Consider the following 16,371-nt stretch of genomic DNA (forward strand, 5'->3'; position numbering starts at 1 on the left):
AATTTTGTGTGAAAGAATCCCTAAGTTTGATGCTCATGTTTGAACCCAGTCATGGGTATTGTTAGACGTGTTCTTACGTCCCCATATACTCAGATAACATCACGTGGCTTTATTTCTTGTTTGCTTAGGCACACTAAAACGGGAAAGTACTATACATACCAATAAGTTCTTATCTAATAGAGATGGGAACACACAAATCTTGTAGAGCAATGGGACCTTACGCCCTGCACATTGACATAAAGACCTGCCACAGGCCTCAGAAGAATGGGCATTCTCCATTCACCCCTGATCTGGAGAAGACATCTACAAAACATCCAAGGTTGTCTATAACATCACCTGGAGGCAATCCTCTACCAGGGAAGACCCTACAGCTGCTCTGACATTGATCTACTCAAAAGAGACTTCCCTTAACACTGAGAAGACTTAACAAGAACAATGACCTGCTTACTGGACAGGGATTTCTGTATTGCCCCTTAATTGTGAGGTGAAACTAGAGGATACTCCACACCAGCCTGACTTCAATGTAGGATGTGCAGATTCCAGGATCTTTAATACAGAAACCTGATGCCAACAATAGGACTGCGTGAAAAATAAAACTGTATTGGCACTACAAACAATGACTTGGATTGAATAAACTAGTTTGCCTGGAGCCTAGAGTTGGTCTTATGCCAGGAAACTTCAGGGGTAGTGGTCTCCTTGTATTTAGACCAAGGCTATTCCTTTCTATGACCCCCATATTTTGGTGGGCCTATGCAAACAATATTTGCCACTCTAACACCATTTTACTGTGCCCTTTTGACTAACCCTTAAAAAACAACCTCTTAAACTTTTGATGTTAACTTAAACTAATATGTTTATGCATGAATATATAAAAATACTATGCCTTCAAAGTTAAGGAGTCACATAAATCTCATGGCTTTAGGTTGCTTTGTGTACAGCTAAGAAATGTTATAATGTACTACAATCTGGGGACTTGTGGACAAAGTAATTGTACATGGGTTCTGCCTTATTTTTCTTAATGTTTTTTTGACTGTAAGTTCAATATTTAGGCGTCAGCAAGGGGATTTTTTCTGAGAACTCTGTTTATGGGCGATTGTTCTTTCACTGTAACTTTGCCTTGTCTTCTTTGCATTATTGTTGTCATAATTAAAAATAAAAAATTAAAAATAAATAAATAAAAAAATAAAATGAAAAAAAAATAGAAATAGAAATTTTAAAAACTCTGATAAAACTAAGTATTTGAATATAGAAATCTAAAATACTTAATTTTATCATCTTTTCTCTTTTACAGGACATATATATCTATAGTATATCAAAACAGTACCTTTACTGTAAAATATGAGATGTTAAGGTTAAAATATTAATAAATTATAAAATTTTCCTAAAAATAAAACTCTAAATATTTGTAAAATTGCATACTGCTGTGGTCAAAGAAAATTTCGAAGTGGAGAAAGGAGTTGCAGGAAAGATGGTGCAGCTATGATGGTGTTTGCCTTTTACATGACTAACTGCGGTCTGACATACTACAGCCTCTCTGGTTCTAAAACTGCTAATAGCGACTCCGGAGCACAAAGCCAGGAGTGAGTACAGCTGGAGTGGCCCTAAAACAAAAACACAAACAAAAGCAAAAGGGAAATTTAAAACTACTTTGAGGGAAGTTATTTACCCCATAAATGACCTTCTGCAGGTAATTTTGGATGGAATCCCTGAGGATGTCGCACATGATTTGGGAAGTGGGTACCTTCGTGGTCCCAGGAATCTCTGCATTACTGGCACTGACATAAAATCATTACACTTAGTTGGCTAAAAATCACCAGGCATAGCCCCTGGATCCAGCAACACAACATGGGAGGGCATAAAAGAAAAATAAAACTATTTTGAACTGTCACTGAAAACAACCGATCTGCACCTGCGTGATGACTCTAAACAGTAATCAGGGGAAATTTATAGTAGCAAATGTCTATATTAAAAAAAGATAAATATTGAATCAATGACTTTAGATTCCATGAATTCTTCTAGGAAATAATGAGGAAGTCATACCTGCCAGGTAAATCAATAAGACAGAAACAGAAACAGCATGATTGTTCTGAGCAAAACTGTTCTTTTAAAGAAGTCAATAAAATTAATCAACTCGTATTACATCTAACTGGAGAAAAAAATTACAAATGGTCAATATCCAAATATGAGGGGTGGGAGAAAATTCAATAAACTGAGCATGTATTTTGTACACAGAAGGACCAGTTCAATGCTTGACAATGTATGGCCCTATTGGTACATGAACACTTTTAGGAGCAACTACCAACCAGAGAGCCAAGAGATTCCCTTAAAGATCACCAAATACTGCCCAAAAACCAAAATAAAAAAAAAACACACAAGAAAAATTAGAGGAGATCATATAGTGAAATGCTGTAGATATTTGAAGTATAATTACAATAAAATTTGTCAATCATTTGACACCTTAAATTAGAAATTCAACTTACCAAAGCTCAATAAAAAACACTGAGTGTGGGCCGGAGAGATAGCATGAAGGTAAGGCATTTTGCCTTGCATGCAGAAGGTTGGTGGTTCGAATCCCGGCATCCCATCTGGTCCCCCAAGCCTGCCAGGAGCGATTTCTGAGCGTAGAGCTAGAAGTGACACCCGAGCACAGGGTGTGACCCCCAGAAAACCAAAACCAAACAAACAAACAAACAATACTAATTTTGAGCATTCTACAACTCTCAAAGAACTAATATTCATGAGAAAAAAATTTCAAATAAAAACTACATAACAGATGCCTTCATCAAAATTCCAACAGTTATTTAAGAAAAACTCATACCAATCCTATGCAAAGTCTAGAGATTTGAGATGGAGGAAAGAGAGGAAACAGCTATCTATGATACCAGAATTTAAAGAGGGTACTGTGGAACCAGAATAACCCAAATATCAAAAGAAGAAAGACTAAGCATTTCCAGAAATGTGAAGAACGACACCAATATTTTTCATAGAGATTCAAAATTGTACACAAAATTTTAGGAAATAATATCTGTGCTTTGAAAACACCATATATGATGACCAAGAAGATACACCTTGCAATGCAATGTGTCTTTGACATTTTAAAATAAAGGAATATAATATATAATTAGCATATCAAAGAAAAGTATCTCAGAAAAGGCATAAAATCTAAGTAGAACTAATCCAGGACTGAAGAGATAATATGTTGGAGGCTGTTAGAGCTAGAGAGCAAAATGGAGTCTCTGATGCCTGAAACCTAAGGCCTGTGTACCTGACAGGCAGCCACTGTTGCATTTACCCCCTGGACCTAAAAGAAATGTTAACCAAACAAGTCAGATGTCCCAGTAAACCGCCCGAGTTGCTAAGATAAGATCACACATCCTGTTAAGCTACCATTGTGAAAGAATATTTGTGCCCCATAAAGATAATGTAAAACTGGAAAGTCCATCCTGCACGACCCCCCCCCTACTTTTCTATACCATGGAAAAGTACTGAAAGCTACTTCCTTATGCTGTAGAACTATATAAGCTTGTCTTGCCTTAATAAATTCAGCTCTTGATCAGCCAGCTTGACTTCAGCTCATTTCTTTCTCAGCCTCTTTCCTCCCTTTCAGGTCGGATCCCGCTCGTGACCCACGAATTACTACGTGATCCTCAATCCACCCTGTGGGGAGGGTCCTAGGGGGTCACAATAATAGAGAGTAGAAGGTGCTGCTTTCCCTGACTACTCACCTGACTATGGTTTAATTCCTGGTATCACATTGAGAATTGATTCCTGACAGAATTGATTCCTGACACCACTAGGTATGGTCCCCAAACAAACAAACAAAAATAATAATAAAAAAATCCACTCGTAATAAAATTTCTCAGAAAATAATGAGTGAGCAAGATTATGAAATCTATAACCATCAATACTGTGCTATTTTCCCCCAAATAAACACACACATTAAGGGAGTAGAATAGGGACTTCAGAAATAATGTTCCCCATAAAATGATACATAGTTAAGAGGTAACAAAGTTGTCAAGAAAACGCAATGGAACAATGAGAGTTTTCAATAAAGCATGTTGAAAAAACTACATATTTCATGCCGCTCAATAATAAAACATATACAGTCAAATGTAAAATCAATCTAAATTAAGAAAATCATATAAATGAGATAAAATAGAAAGTTTTAAAATAGATATAAATAAAATAATAAACATATGACTCTTAAAGTAAAAAAGTTATAAACTGTCAATGGATTGGGTAAGAGTAATTCATTAATTAGTGAAAGAAACTCAGTTGTGTTGTTGGAAATATTGAATTTATTTATAAAACATAATAAGCACAATATAAAGATTAATTCAATACAGACTGTTAAATTATAAATTAAAATATATTAAACACAAATTAAAAACATGGGAATAAACCTTTGTATCTTGGCTTAAGAAAATATATCACAGGGGCCAGAGTGGGGGCGCAAGTCATAAGGCATCTGTCTTGTGTGCGCTAATCTAGGTCAGACCGCGATTTGATCCCTGACATCCAATATGGTCCTCCAAGCCTGGAGCAAGTTCTGAACACATAGACAGGAGTAACCCCTGAGCGTCACCGGGGGTGGCCAAAAACCAAAAAAAAAGAAAAAAGAAAAAACATATTATAGATGATCTTAGATACAAACACATCTATAAAAGGTTTTATCTATAGAAAGTTTAAATTTTGTAAAATTGAATTTTTAAAAAAACTTATTTTTTTAATTTTGTTTTATTTATTTAAACACCTTAGTTACAAACATGATTGTGGTTGTGTTTCAGTCATACAAGATGACACCCCCCCATCACCAGTGTAACATTCCCATCACCAATGTTCCAAATATCCCTCCTCCCCTCCCAGCCCCCACCTGTACTCTAGACAGGCTTTCCACTTCCCTCATATATAGGTAGTTATTTCTCTAACTAAACTCATCAGTCTTTGTGGTGAGGTTCATGACATGGGCTGTAACATCCAGCCCTCCTCTCTTTTGTCTCTGAAAATTGTTGGGAAATGTCTTTCATTTTTCTTAAAATCCATAGATGAGAGAGACCATTCTGCGTCTTTCTCTCTCTGACTTATTTCACTCAGCATAATAGATTCCATGTACATCCATGTATAGGAAAATTTCATGACCTCATCTCTCCTGATGGCTGCATCATATTCCATTGTGTATATATGTACCACAGTTTCTTTAGCCATTCATCTGTTGAAGGGTATCTTGGTTGTTTCCAGAGTCTTGCTATGGCAAATAGTGCTGCAATAAACATAGGTGTAAGGAAGGGGTTTTTGTATTGTATTTTTGTGTTCCTAGGGTATACTGTTTTTAAAAGCCCATAAGGTATTTATTTTAATAAGATTCTTGTAAAATAATCATAAAACAAGCTATTTACTCTGGAAATATTATTTAAAAAGTATATAACTCATAAAAAATTTTTCTAGTAAAACAAAGAAAGTATTCTCCAAGCTCAAGAACCAAAAATAAAAGAAAAAAAGTTTTATTGATGAAAGATTTGAACAGATATTTATCAATAAAATACTTATAAAGTAAAAAAGATGAGTCTACAGCTACAATATGCTATTTGAAAAATACAGAAAGTACAATAAAATATCCCTATATATTCATGAGGATGACTCATATTTAAAAATGACTAAAGATTTGTTAAGAAATGTAAAGAAAATGGAACATAGATAAACTGCTGTCAGAAATGTAAATTTGTACAAGAGTATTGAAAAATATCCAATACTTTTTCTGAAGAAGAAGCCTACCTTTATCATGTGTTTTACCATTTTACTCTTAAGCATATATTCAAGATGTAATAAAAACATATACATGCACTGAGACCTGTAAAAAATATGCATAAAATCTTAGCTTCTGTAGCAGAAACAAGTGGAAATAATTTAATTTCCCATCAAATTAATAGATTATTATTTATGGATTTTATTAGTATGGATTAGTAATGAATAAAATGCATTTATACATGTATTACTACCTGGCAGCTAAAAAAAAGTATTGATAGATGCAATAAGATGGAAATTTCAAAATAATCATGCTGAATAAAAAAAAATAAACACAAACACAAGAACTTTCTTAAGCCTGAGAAAATGCAAATAAATTTACCATAACAAAATATAATAGGAAACATTAGTGTTTGTAAGAGGAATAGTATAGTAGGAAAGGTCCTTGAATCGCATGTGGCTGGCCCAAGATCAAGCCAAGCATATTGTTTGAGTGATTTATGAACACAGTCAGAAGTAAACCCCAATAACTGCCTTGTGCCCCCAATATACCCTTTTATGTAGGCTATAGCAGTAGATATGGTGGTTACAGATTTCACAGAGCATACATAACTCAATAACAAAGTATATTAATGACCAGCTTATTTGTGACAGTTATATCATAATAAGATATTAAAATTAGGGTTTAACTATAATACGTATTAATTCTTCACAGACTATTAGTAGCAACAGTTGACAAAAAATAAAATCCATATGTTGTAGGAAAGAAAAGGGAGGTAGGGAAGGATAATAAGAGATGCCTTATGATTAATTCAGTAGAGTACAATTACTTGCATGAAAAGGAACACACATAAACTAAAAATGGATTAAGACATAAATTGTGCCCTTAAAAGCACAACCTCTATTGAGTTTATTTCCATCTAGGACAGTTAGTCAAGTATATAGAAAAATAAAATGGAATACTTCACACATATTCTGCTGTTTGTGATCACAATTGTAGTTGTCCAATTATACAATAATTATGTACTTGCCTCTAAAAGATTCTACAAGATCAGTAAAGACTTCGAAGCAATCAATAATGCCTTTATAGCTTTTTTTTGTCTTTGTGTGTACAAGTGGGTACATTTGTATGTGTGTGTGCTACATTTGGTAGTGCTAGGGTTTGCTCCTGGCTCTGCACCTGGGGATCACCTGCTCTTGGGCATAGAGAACTCTTCGTGATGCCAGGAATTGAACTTCAGTCAGCCCTACCCACTGTACTATCACTCTACACCTTCATTTTCACCTTGCTATCTATATCAATTCCAGGTAAACAGGTCTTGCCAGAAAACATTGTGGAGCTAAGAATAGATACGTGTTGGGGCTAGAGAGATAGCACAGTGGTAGGGCATTTGTCTTGCACTCAACCAACCTAGGATGGACGGTGGTTCGAATCCCAGCATTCCATATGGTCCCCCATGCCTGCCAGGAGCGATTTCTGAGTGCAGAGCCATGAGTAACCCCTGAGCACTGTTGGGTATGACCCCACAACAAACAAACAAAACAAACAAACAAAATTAGATACGTGAATGGCTGAAGGCTTGAACAAAAGTGTAAATAAGCAAATGAGTCAGAAGCCAAAAGAGTATAAAATCATTTTCCTAGGATGAAGTACAAAGTTTGACTTCCAACTTTCTTTTATTAATTTACTTTAAATTTAGATCTGTCTAAATCAGTTCCAAATCTTTCAAATCATGGAGCTATGTCAAAAAGAAAGAGCAGAAGTGGCTTGTTTATTTTTTTCACCTCTTTTTCTTCTTCAGAGACTGATTGGTACACAGCAATTACTTACCCTTCTGATTTCAATGGGTGTTATCTCCCTAGTTTGTGTTTTAGATGAATGATGAAGAATTTAAGTGTATTTGCAGTACAAAATGTCTGTTTTCTGCTTATGGGAGGCTTCAAATATAATCTAAGTATTAGACAGGATTTTCCATTTTTCAATACTTTCAAGTTCTTCAAGGATATCTCTAAAATAGAATCAGAGAACCAAAGCAGAAGATTCATGACCAGTTTGCCTAGGTTAATATGACGTGAACCATGGGACAAGAGTGAGGGAATCTTCGAGAGCTTGGGGCTTTCAGATATAACACAGAATCCTACAGATGGGCCTGGGCGGTGGCGCTAAAGGTAAGGTACCTGACTTGCCTGCGCTAGCCTTGGACGGACCGCGGTTCAATCCCCCGGTGTCCCATATGGTCCCCCAAGCCAGGAGCAACTTCTGAGCACATAGCCAGGAGTAACCCCTGAGCGTTACTGGGTGTGGCCCAAAAACCAAAAAAAAAAAAAAAAAAAAGAATCCTACAGATATCTACCTCCAACCAGGAGGATACTTTTTGAAATCTTACAAGAAGTGGCCATAGGAGATGCAGAATGCAAGACAGGATCAAAATAGTCTCAGTAGATTGACATATGTCATAGCAATGTCCATATCCATGTGTCCATCACATTTTGCTCAAAATTTGGGCATCTTAGCATCATTCTTTGTGTATCAGGAGCAGAGCTGACCTGTGCTCAATATTGAAGGATGCCTAAGTCACCAGAACTTTTCTCAGACACAAGAATTCCAGAACTGTCATCTTGGTCAAATTGTCTTCTCCAGATCCGCAGAGTATCTCAAATTGACAAGATGGCTGCCAAGCACAGGGAAAAATTCCTGAAACAGCCCAAGGATCATCCAGAATGGGGAAAGAATCAAGTCAAGAATCCAGTCTCAGGTATGGACTCATATGGAAGTCTTTGTATGTAATAACAATAACAGAGAAGGTATATTGACATGTATGCATGTGTGTTTGTGTTACTGGAAATAAGCCTCGGATGCACATATGTAAGGATTTTCTCTCAAATGGAGCCACTTTTTAGCCCTGAGAACAAAACATTATTTTTAAAAATAGTAAATATTTGAAATGATTTGAAAAATGATTCAAAAAATGGTTCATAAGTGACACTCAAAACTTGGAGATTAGATTCCACCCTCTTTGTTGGAATAGTAAGTTCCTTCTAAGTACACAATTTGAGAGGAAAAAAAAACATACTTTTGTGGAAGGAAGCACATATTTGTCATTAAAATACATAAGATATTAATCACAACTTATATGCAAAGGATGGCATGCCTTCTCACTTTATATTCTGATCATAGCTGTTTATTTAAATTTCTTATTCATAAGGCAGTTGTTTCATTTTGCTTTTATTAGCACTGCTTGATACAAAGGAGAATATCCTTTTTTTTAACAAACAACACTTAGGACCCCTTCTCATTTCCCTGTGGTGACATATAAATATTGTATAAGTGTACGATGCAGTAAAAGCAGTAAACAGCAGGAACTGAGTAAATGAGCACAAATAAATATTCACAACTAAATACTTCTCTCTACATTCGAAGGGGGCAGGAACTAAACAACATCCTTAGCCTGTTGATTAGGGGAATATTCCATTTTAAATTATACATATTCCTAGACCACACAACAAAAATACAGAGTAAGATGTTTATGGGATTGAAGATCTATCATTTTATCTGGTATTGCAGCCTGCAGGGCCGTGATTACTAGTGTTTTGTGCATTAATTGCCTACATGGAGTTTTTTGACACACACAAAAAATTAATTTCATGTAGCCCTATTATCATAAAACTTATGTTTTTCATGGCAAATGCAAAATATAAAGACTTATAAATATGGAATATATAATGCCTTCCATTTAAATCTGGCCTCAATGTATTGCTCAGGGTAAAATATAGCAATGTGAATAAAGCTGCTTTTAAAAAAAGGTCCCAAATTTACCTGATTTTGTGTTTCATTTCTGCCTCCTTTGATGGTGTATCTTTCTCTTTGGTGTCAAAGCCAATAATTCTGCATGTAAGAAATCCAATTTTCTCATAATTAACACTGCTGCTTCAAAAATTAGGAAGAAGTCAACTCTTCATAGATTCTCTGGTCAAGAATATCTTATATGCCTTATTTGAGCAAGAGATTCAACATGTCTAGAACAAAGATTTCTCAACAGATATTTGCATGTCCTTAAGCATTGAGTGACCTTATGAATCTGAATAAACCACTGCAGATAAAACAGGCAAACAACAACAAAATGTAAATCAATGCATGAACTCTAAGAAGTGTAAAATATGAGATGAGATCATTGGGGTCTTTGGGTTCTATGCAGACTGTCATCACCAGATCAAGTCAGCATCTTGGGAGTGACTTTCAAATATTACAGGCAAGGAGAAGATTTGGGAATTGGGAGATTGGAATAATACACCTATTGGAAATACTACTTGATGTTTTGTTACCAGTCGTCTCCTATTTGTTCTCATCCCCTTCATTTTTTTGTACAGAAAGATTTTTTAAACCCTTGTGATATAGAATTCCCGGAAGTTGGGAATGAAGTAAGAGCATAGTGGGTAGGGAGCTTGCCTTGCAAACAGCTGACCCATGTTAGGTCCCCAACAATTTATATGATCCCCTTGTCTGCCGAAAGTGACTCCTGAGTGCAGAGCCAGGTGTTACTCTCTGACATCTGGATGTGTCTCAAAATCCAAACAATATAAAAAAATTCCCAATAATTGCGGGTGTCCTGTAAGTCCCCCGAAGGGGCCCAGCCAGCGGAGAGTAGACGAGAGGCTCACGAACAACCGTACCTTTATTTTGCAAAGCTCAGATCACACAGCCACACCTTGAAAAAATCTAAGAGAGGTTAATAATAAGGCCCAAGACAGAATTCCGTTCAAAAGCCTTTAATGTGGTTCAGCACCTTCATATATAGAGAAGGTACAGGGGGCAGGCAAAAGGCAGTGTCAATCACTCTTTTCCGTGCACAGACCGTCTCATCATTCCAAATAAGGTAAAAACACAGGACAGGTAGGTTGGAACAAGGAACATAACATCATTCCCCAAATATGGAAAGTGGGCAGGGGGCAGTCATGCTAGAGCCTGGGTAGTCTGTTTGGCCACATTCCTAAACTCTTAACAGATTTATGGTGGGGCAAAGTTCTTTTGTAAAAACCCGATGCTGCACAAAACAGTAAAAGGTACCTTGTTAACTTCAAGAATGTGGGCTAGGGGAGTCTAACTTCATTCCAGGCTGTGTCCCTTTCCCCTGAGCTAAGAAATTATTTATTACTTGTTTCCTGCAGGCCCAGGGGTTTTGTAGCAAACAGTACGTAGGACTGGAAAATGGCAGAGAGTTTTTTGCAAAAGTGACCACTGTCATGTCACAGTAGCCAACAAATAATAAATCAAATTTAGATGATTCTAATGAAGGAATTACTAATGGCACTCCTCATAGCCATTTTTTCTTAGGCTGGTGATTGAAGTGTATCTCTTCATGTATGTCAATCCCTTTCTTTTATAAACTATGTAATAATTCTAAAATTTCCTTCCAACCTGTCACAGAAATATAACTCTAAGCAATACAGAAATATGTTTAATAGGTATGTGTGAATCCAGGGTCTTTCTTAGTCACCCAATATTGCACACCCTAAGAAAGCTGCGAGACAGGGAAATGAAGTTTCAATTGCCCCACATGAGCATGTTCAAAGAGTACAGATTTATGCAGCAAGGTTTCTGTTATAATTCTGGGGAATACACAGCAGCCGACATACATTTGCATCTTGTTGGGTATGATGATAATGAAATAGGTGATAATGGTTATGTTAAGGTATATGACACAATGAAACATCTGAGAAATTCAAGTCATCCATCTCACAATGGCCATTGAAGGGGAAGTGAGCTCATTTAATTTGATAAAACTGTAGGAAGTTTCATTTTAAGGCCCTCTCTTTGATGTATGTAAACTTATTAATATATTGGGAACAGTAAAGCATGAGTCTCTTGTTACTATACTCAAATAATCTTGGAGTAAAAGCAAGTTTTCTATGCATGAGCTGAGCAGATGGATAACTGAGAAATATTCACAACTTTCCCTTCATCTATGTCTTCACTGTGGAATGGGGATATGTCTGACTTACTTCTTAAGAACTGTGTGAGCATTCTTTAACCCTTGCCTGTTGTCTAATAATTAATAATTATTACTTATTAATATTTGTAATATAATAATTGTAATGGTGGATGAGTTGATTGTGTATTTCTAAGGACCTGATCATGACAGCAATGAGGCCATGTTTCTGGTATATTCAATAAAATGTAGATACATAAATGCCCCATCATGGTATTCTGAAGTTAACAAAGCCTGCTTACAAATGCATGAAACAATTCACAAGCACTGGACTCTTTATCAGCTCATTCAGAAATCATCTGTGAATTGTTCAGAAAAGAAGTGAAGATAGAAACTTTGGGGAGCAGCCATGAAGCTGATCTAGTTAGAGAAGTGATTGTCTTCATAATTAAAAGTGAGAGAGAATTTTAGTAGCAGAATTCTGGGTCATTTCCCTCTTGGTATAAATATACATGAATGACTCTCTGTAGCTCAACAACTCTGGCTCAACATTCAAGGTTTATTCCTGGGAAAGAGTCCTAACAAAAAATGAACAGAGCCCTTGGTTGAAAGGTTTCTGGCTAAAATAGCAAGGTTTATCTCTGTGAGCACGGGAAAGTATCCAAACTACCTTTTTTCTAATTTCATTTTAAAGCTTAATTTCTCAAAATGCTACTTTCTAAGGATGCCCATGAAACTCTGAACCATTTACTCCTTTTCCCATTTGTCATTCTTCTCTCTCTCTCTCTCTCTTTTTTTTTTTTTTTTTTTTTGGTTTTTGGGCCACACCCGGCGTTGCTCAGGGGTTACTCCTGGCTGTCTGCTCAGAAATAGCTCCTGGCAGGCACGGGGGACCCTATGGGACACCAGGATTCGAACCAACCACCTTTGGTCCTGGATCGGCTGCTTGCAGGGCAAACGCCGCTGTGCTATCTCTCCAGGCCCTCCATTTGTCATTCTTTGGATGAGGTGGATTCCCCAATAATAAAACACAAGTAAACATTTTATTTACCTGAGAAGTAGATACAAGTGATTGAAGGAAAGTGATATATAATAGTTCAATCTTAAATTTCATTTTAGTGCCTGTGTTAAGAGAGATATTTTTCAAGTTCTTTCAAGGAAATTTGTCAGAAGTCAATAAAAACCATGATTCTCTCACTTTTTTCTTGCTTCATTATTTCACTAACAGAGTCCATTAGCCCTCCCCCCTAGAAATATTATACACTCTCTGCGTTATTGCTGTCACTTGATTTGACTCTAATTAAAATATTCCCATTAATGAGTTAATTGCAATGAATAATTTATGAACATGACTGAAAGACACATACAAAGGTGTTATATACAAAGATATATACCAAAATGCATTGCTTACAATTTGGAAACAAGAAACAAGTAGGTCCTTCAAGAAGAATCACTTCATTCAAGGCTGTTTAATAAAAATAGTGAGTAGATAAAGCAACCTAGCCAACAGTGAACACAATGGAATACTATGCAGCCGCCAGGAGAGATGAAGTCATGAAATTCTCCTATACATGGATGTACATGGAATCTATTATGCTGAATGAAATAAGTCAGAGGGAGAGAGAAAGATGCAGAATAGTTTCACTCATCTGTGGGTTTTAAGAAAAATGAAAAACATTTTTAGCAGTATCTCAGAGACAAGAGAGATGAGGGCAGGTAGGTGCAGCTCATGACATGAAGCTCACCACATAGAGTAATGCATCAGTGCAGTTAGAGAAATAACTACATCGAGAACTATCATAACAATGTGAATGAATGAGGGAAGTAGAAAGCCCGTCTAGAGTACAGGCAGGGTGGGGTGGGGAGGAGGGAGATTTGGCACCTTGGTGATGGGAATGTTGCACTGGTGAAGGGGGAGTGTTCTTTACATGACTGAAACCCAACCACAATCATGTTTGTAATCAAGGTGTTTAAATAAAGATAATTAAAAAAAACAGTGAAAGAAAAAATTTCATTATTTACTTTACTGCATAATGGAAGGCTAAGCCTTCCTAATGATTTTTGGCCAGTTGGGTATTACCCGAGGATAAAGTGTTGCTTTGGTCCTGGAGTGCCAGGGACTACCTGAGCCAAACTGAAAGTTGACACTTGACTGAGAAACCTTGAATCTTGGAGAGACTATGTTTTGCAGAACTGAGAACCCAACAACTTTCCAGTGCTACAGAGGCCAACTTCAGAAGAAGTTTCCAGAAGCCTCCAGAATTAATTTCTTTGTTAGAAAGAATTTCTTTGTTAGAAAGACTCACGGTTGGGCCTGAGCAATAATGCAGCGGTAGGGTGTTTGCCTTGCATGTGGCTGATCCAGGACGGGCCTTGCATATCTGGCATCCCATATGGTCTCTCAAGCCAGGAGTGATTTCTAAGCGCATAGCAAGGAGTAACCCCTGAGCATCACTAGATATGGCCCGAAAACTCAAAAAAAAAAAAAAAAAAAAGATTCAAACTTAGGCTTACAAATGCAGTTGCCATGTTTGCATTTGGCCAGCTCTATAGACTCACTCCATTTTTCAAAGAGATGTAAACCAAGCCATAAAAATTATGACCATGCAACTTAAAGTTGGCAATTTCAGAAGGTAAGGGTGGGCCAAATTTTTACCCTGCCAAAGCTATACCTACTGCACCAATCACCCACATCCATGACTTCACCAATTGCACTGCTTCACCGCTTCTCTAAAGCTCTCTATGAAAACAATGGTCTGACCAAAACTCTAGGTGAGCTGGTATTTGGGCTGATATCACCAGAAGATTTTGGATTGAGTGCAGGGACCTTTCCTTCACCTTCTCTTACTTCCAGAAGTCCTGGCAGCAGAATACACATTGAATAAAGCTGCTGTATCAGAAAATGTGCTTGGAAATCCTAGACCAAGCCTTTTTGATTAATACTGTTATTCCCTTAGTAACATACCAATTCAGATGCCAATGTGTACCTAAAATCACTTAATATCTAGAAACAAATTAAGTAACAGAATGGTCAACTCTCAATAAGAGCTAACTGACAATGACATCTGACAATGATTTCATGACCTCATTGGAGGTAAAATACGTTTCACAAATGTGCTTATTGTTGTACTCTAATCTTCTTTCAACAGTTTTTAGTAATTTTACTCCAATTTACCAAGAAACAAATGCTCTAATACTCTGAATAAAATAAAGTTAGTTTATGATAAAAAAAATCAAAGTGAATAGATTTGCTTATTACAGATTCTCCAAGCTTCTCATTTTCTTATGTGCATGAAGAACTCTGAAGAAGATTATGACAAGCGTCAATGTAATTCCACTTGGATTATAGAATGTCTGGGTACATTAAGGAATGTTGCTCTGAATTTTTGGAGAAAATATGAAAGAAAGTGTCACAAAATAGTGTGTTAAAGTAATTAACATTTGGTGGCAGGAAAAATCACTGGTGAAGGGATAGGTGTTGGAACAATGTCTCGTTTTAACTCAACCACCGACCACTTTTGAAATCTGTATCTCAAAGTATTTTAAGGTAAAAAGTAATATTTAACACTACTATTTTAGGTACATTTGAATGCATCTAAATTACTGAAGCTGAATGTAAATAACCCATTTTGTGTATGATATGCTCAAAGAGCTTATAAAATACATCTATAAGAGTTGGAGGTTTGTGTGTGTGTGTGTGTGTGTGTGTGTGTGTTTGTATGTGCTAGGCTGAGTAGACATGAATAGAGGGCAGAAATGAACTTAGAGCACTGCTAATATTGTGAATTATACAAAATCTATGACAAGTACAGGTGGTACCAAACAAGCCATGAAGAGTGCTCTTATGCTCAAACCCACGAAAGAGATTATACTCCGGAAGAAAATATCCCTACAGATGTTTCTAGAATGTGCCTTTTATGTTCTTTAAAATTTCAGACTTTTCTTACAGAGGAACAAATGCAAAATCTGGACTCCAAATTAATATCAGGTGGTTGAAACATATATGGCAGAACTAGAGATTTTAAGCATGGGTGCAACAGCCAAAGGTGGTTCTTTATCATTAAAATCAAGATGCTTCTTCTCCAGCAGATACACTGAAACTTGACCACCAAGGAGAGGCATCCAGTGAATGAAGATTGGAATGAAGATTCCAATGTTCCACTTGGAATGTCTGGATGAACACATTTGAAGATGCTGTGCCCTTCATTTTCAGAAAGCATGCCCATAGATTCAAAGGCAATGAGCCTTTAACACAATTTTTGAAATGCCTTTTCCCATGGGATGCTGGCAGCTGTTAGATCAATAAAAGCAGGTTGGCAGAAAATCCTATCCTGGAACTGACTCTGCCTCTACAATGCCTATGTTATGGAGCAGACACAGTGAGAATGCATCATGCCGTTAGCACAGGCTTCTGGCCTGATGATACTGGGAGCCAGTAACAACGAAGAAATTCAGAAGTAGAAGAAGTACTGGTAGTTTTCTGAATCAGAGCGGCGGCTGCTGTTGCTGAAGGAGACAAACTCGGACATGATGACAATTTCTGTTTCCGATTCTGACCACAAAGGTCATTAAAATAATGTGGAAACGGAGCACATATGCAGATATTAAGAAAATTAAAAAAAAATTTTCTCAGTCTCAAAGTAGAAAATTCCACATGTTGAATCTTAAAAATTCTTCTGTCTTTACAATTTTGAGATAACTA

General features: G+C 36.6%; 1 protein-coding gene across 3 annotated transcripts in view; it reads right to left on the reverse strand.

Moving 5' to 3' along the window:
• GRM7 (glutamate metabotropic receptor 7) overlaps positions 1-16,371 on the reverse strand; it is an 884,078-nt gene that overhangs the window by 786,600 nt on the left and 81,107 nt on the right. The gene's annotated exons all lie outside the window — the stretch shown is intronic.

Source organism: Suncus etruscus, chromosome 20, assembly GCF_024139225.1.
Source record: "Suncus etruscus isolate mSunEtr1 chromosome 20, mSunEtr1.pri.cur, whole genome shotgun sequence".
NCBI lineage: Eukaryota > Metazoa > Chordata > Mammalia > Eulipotyphla > Soricidae > Suncus > Suncus etruscus.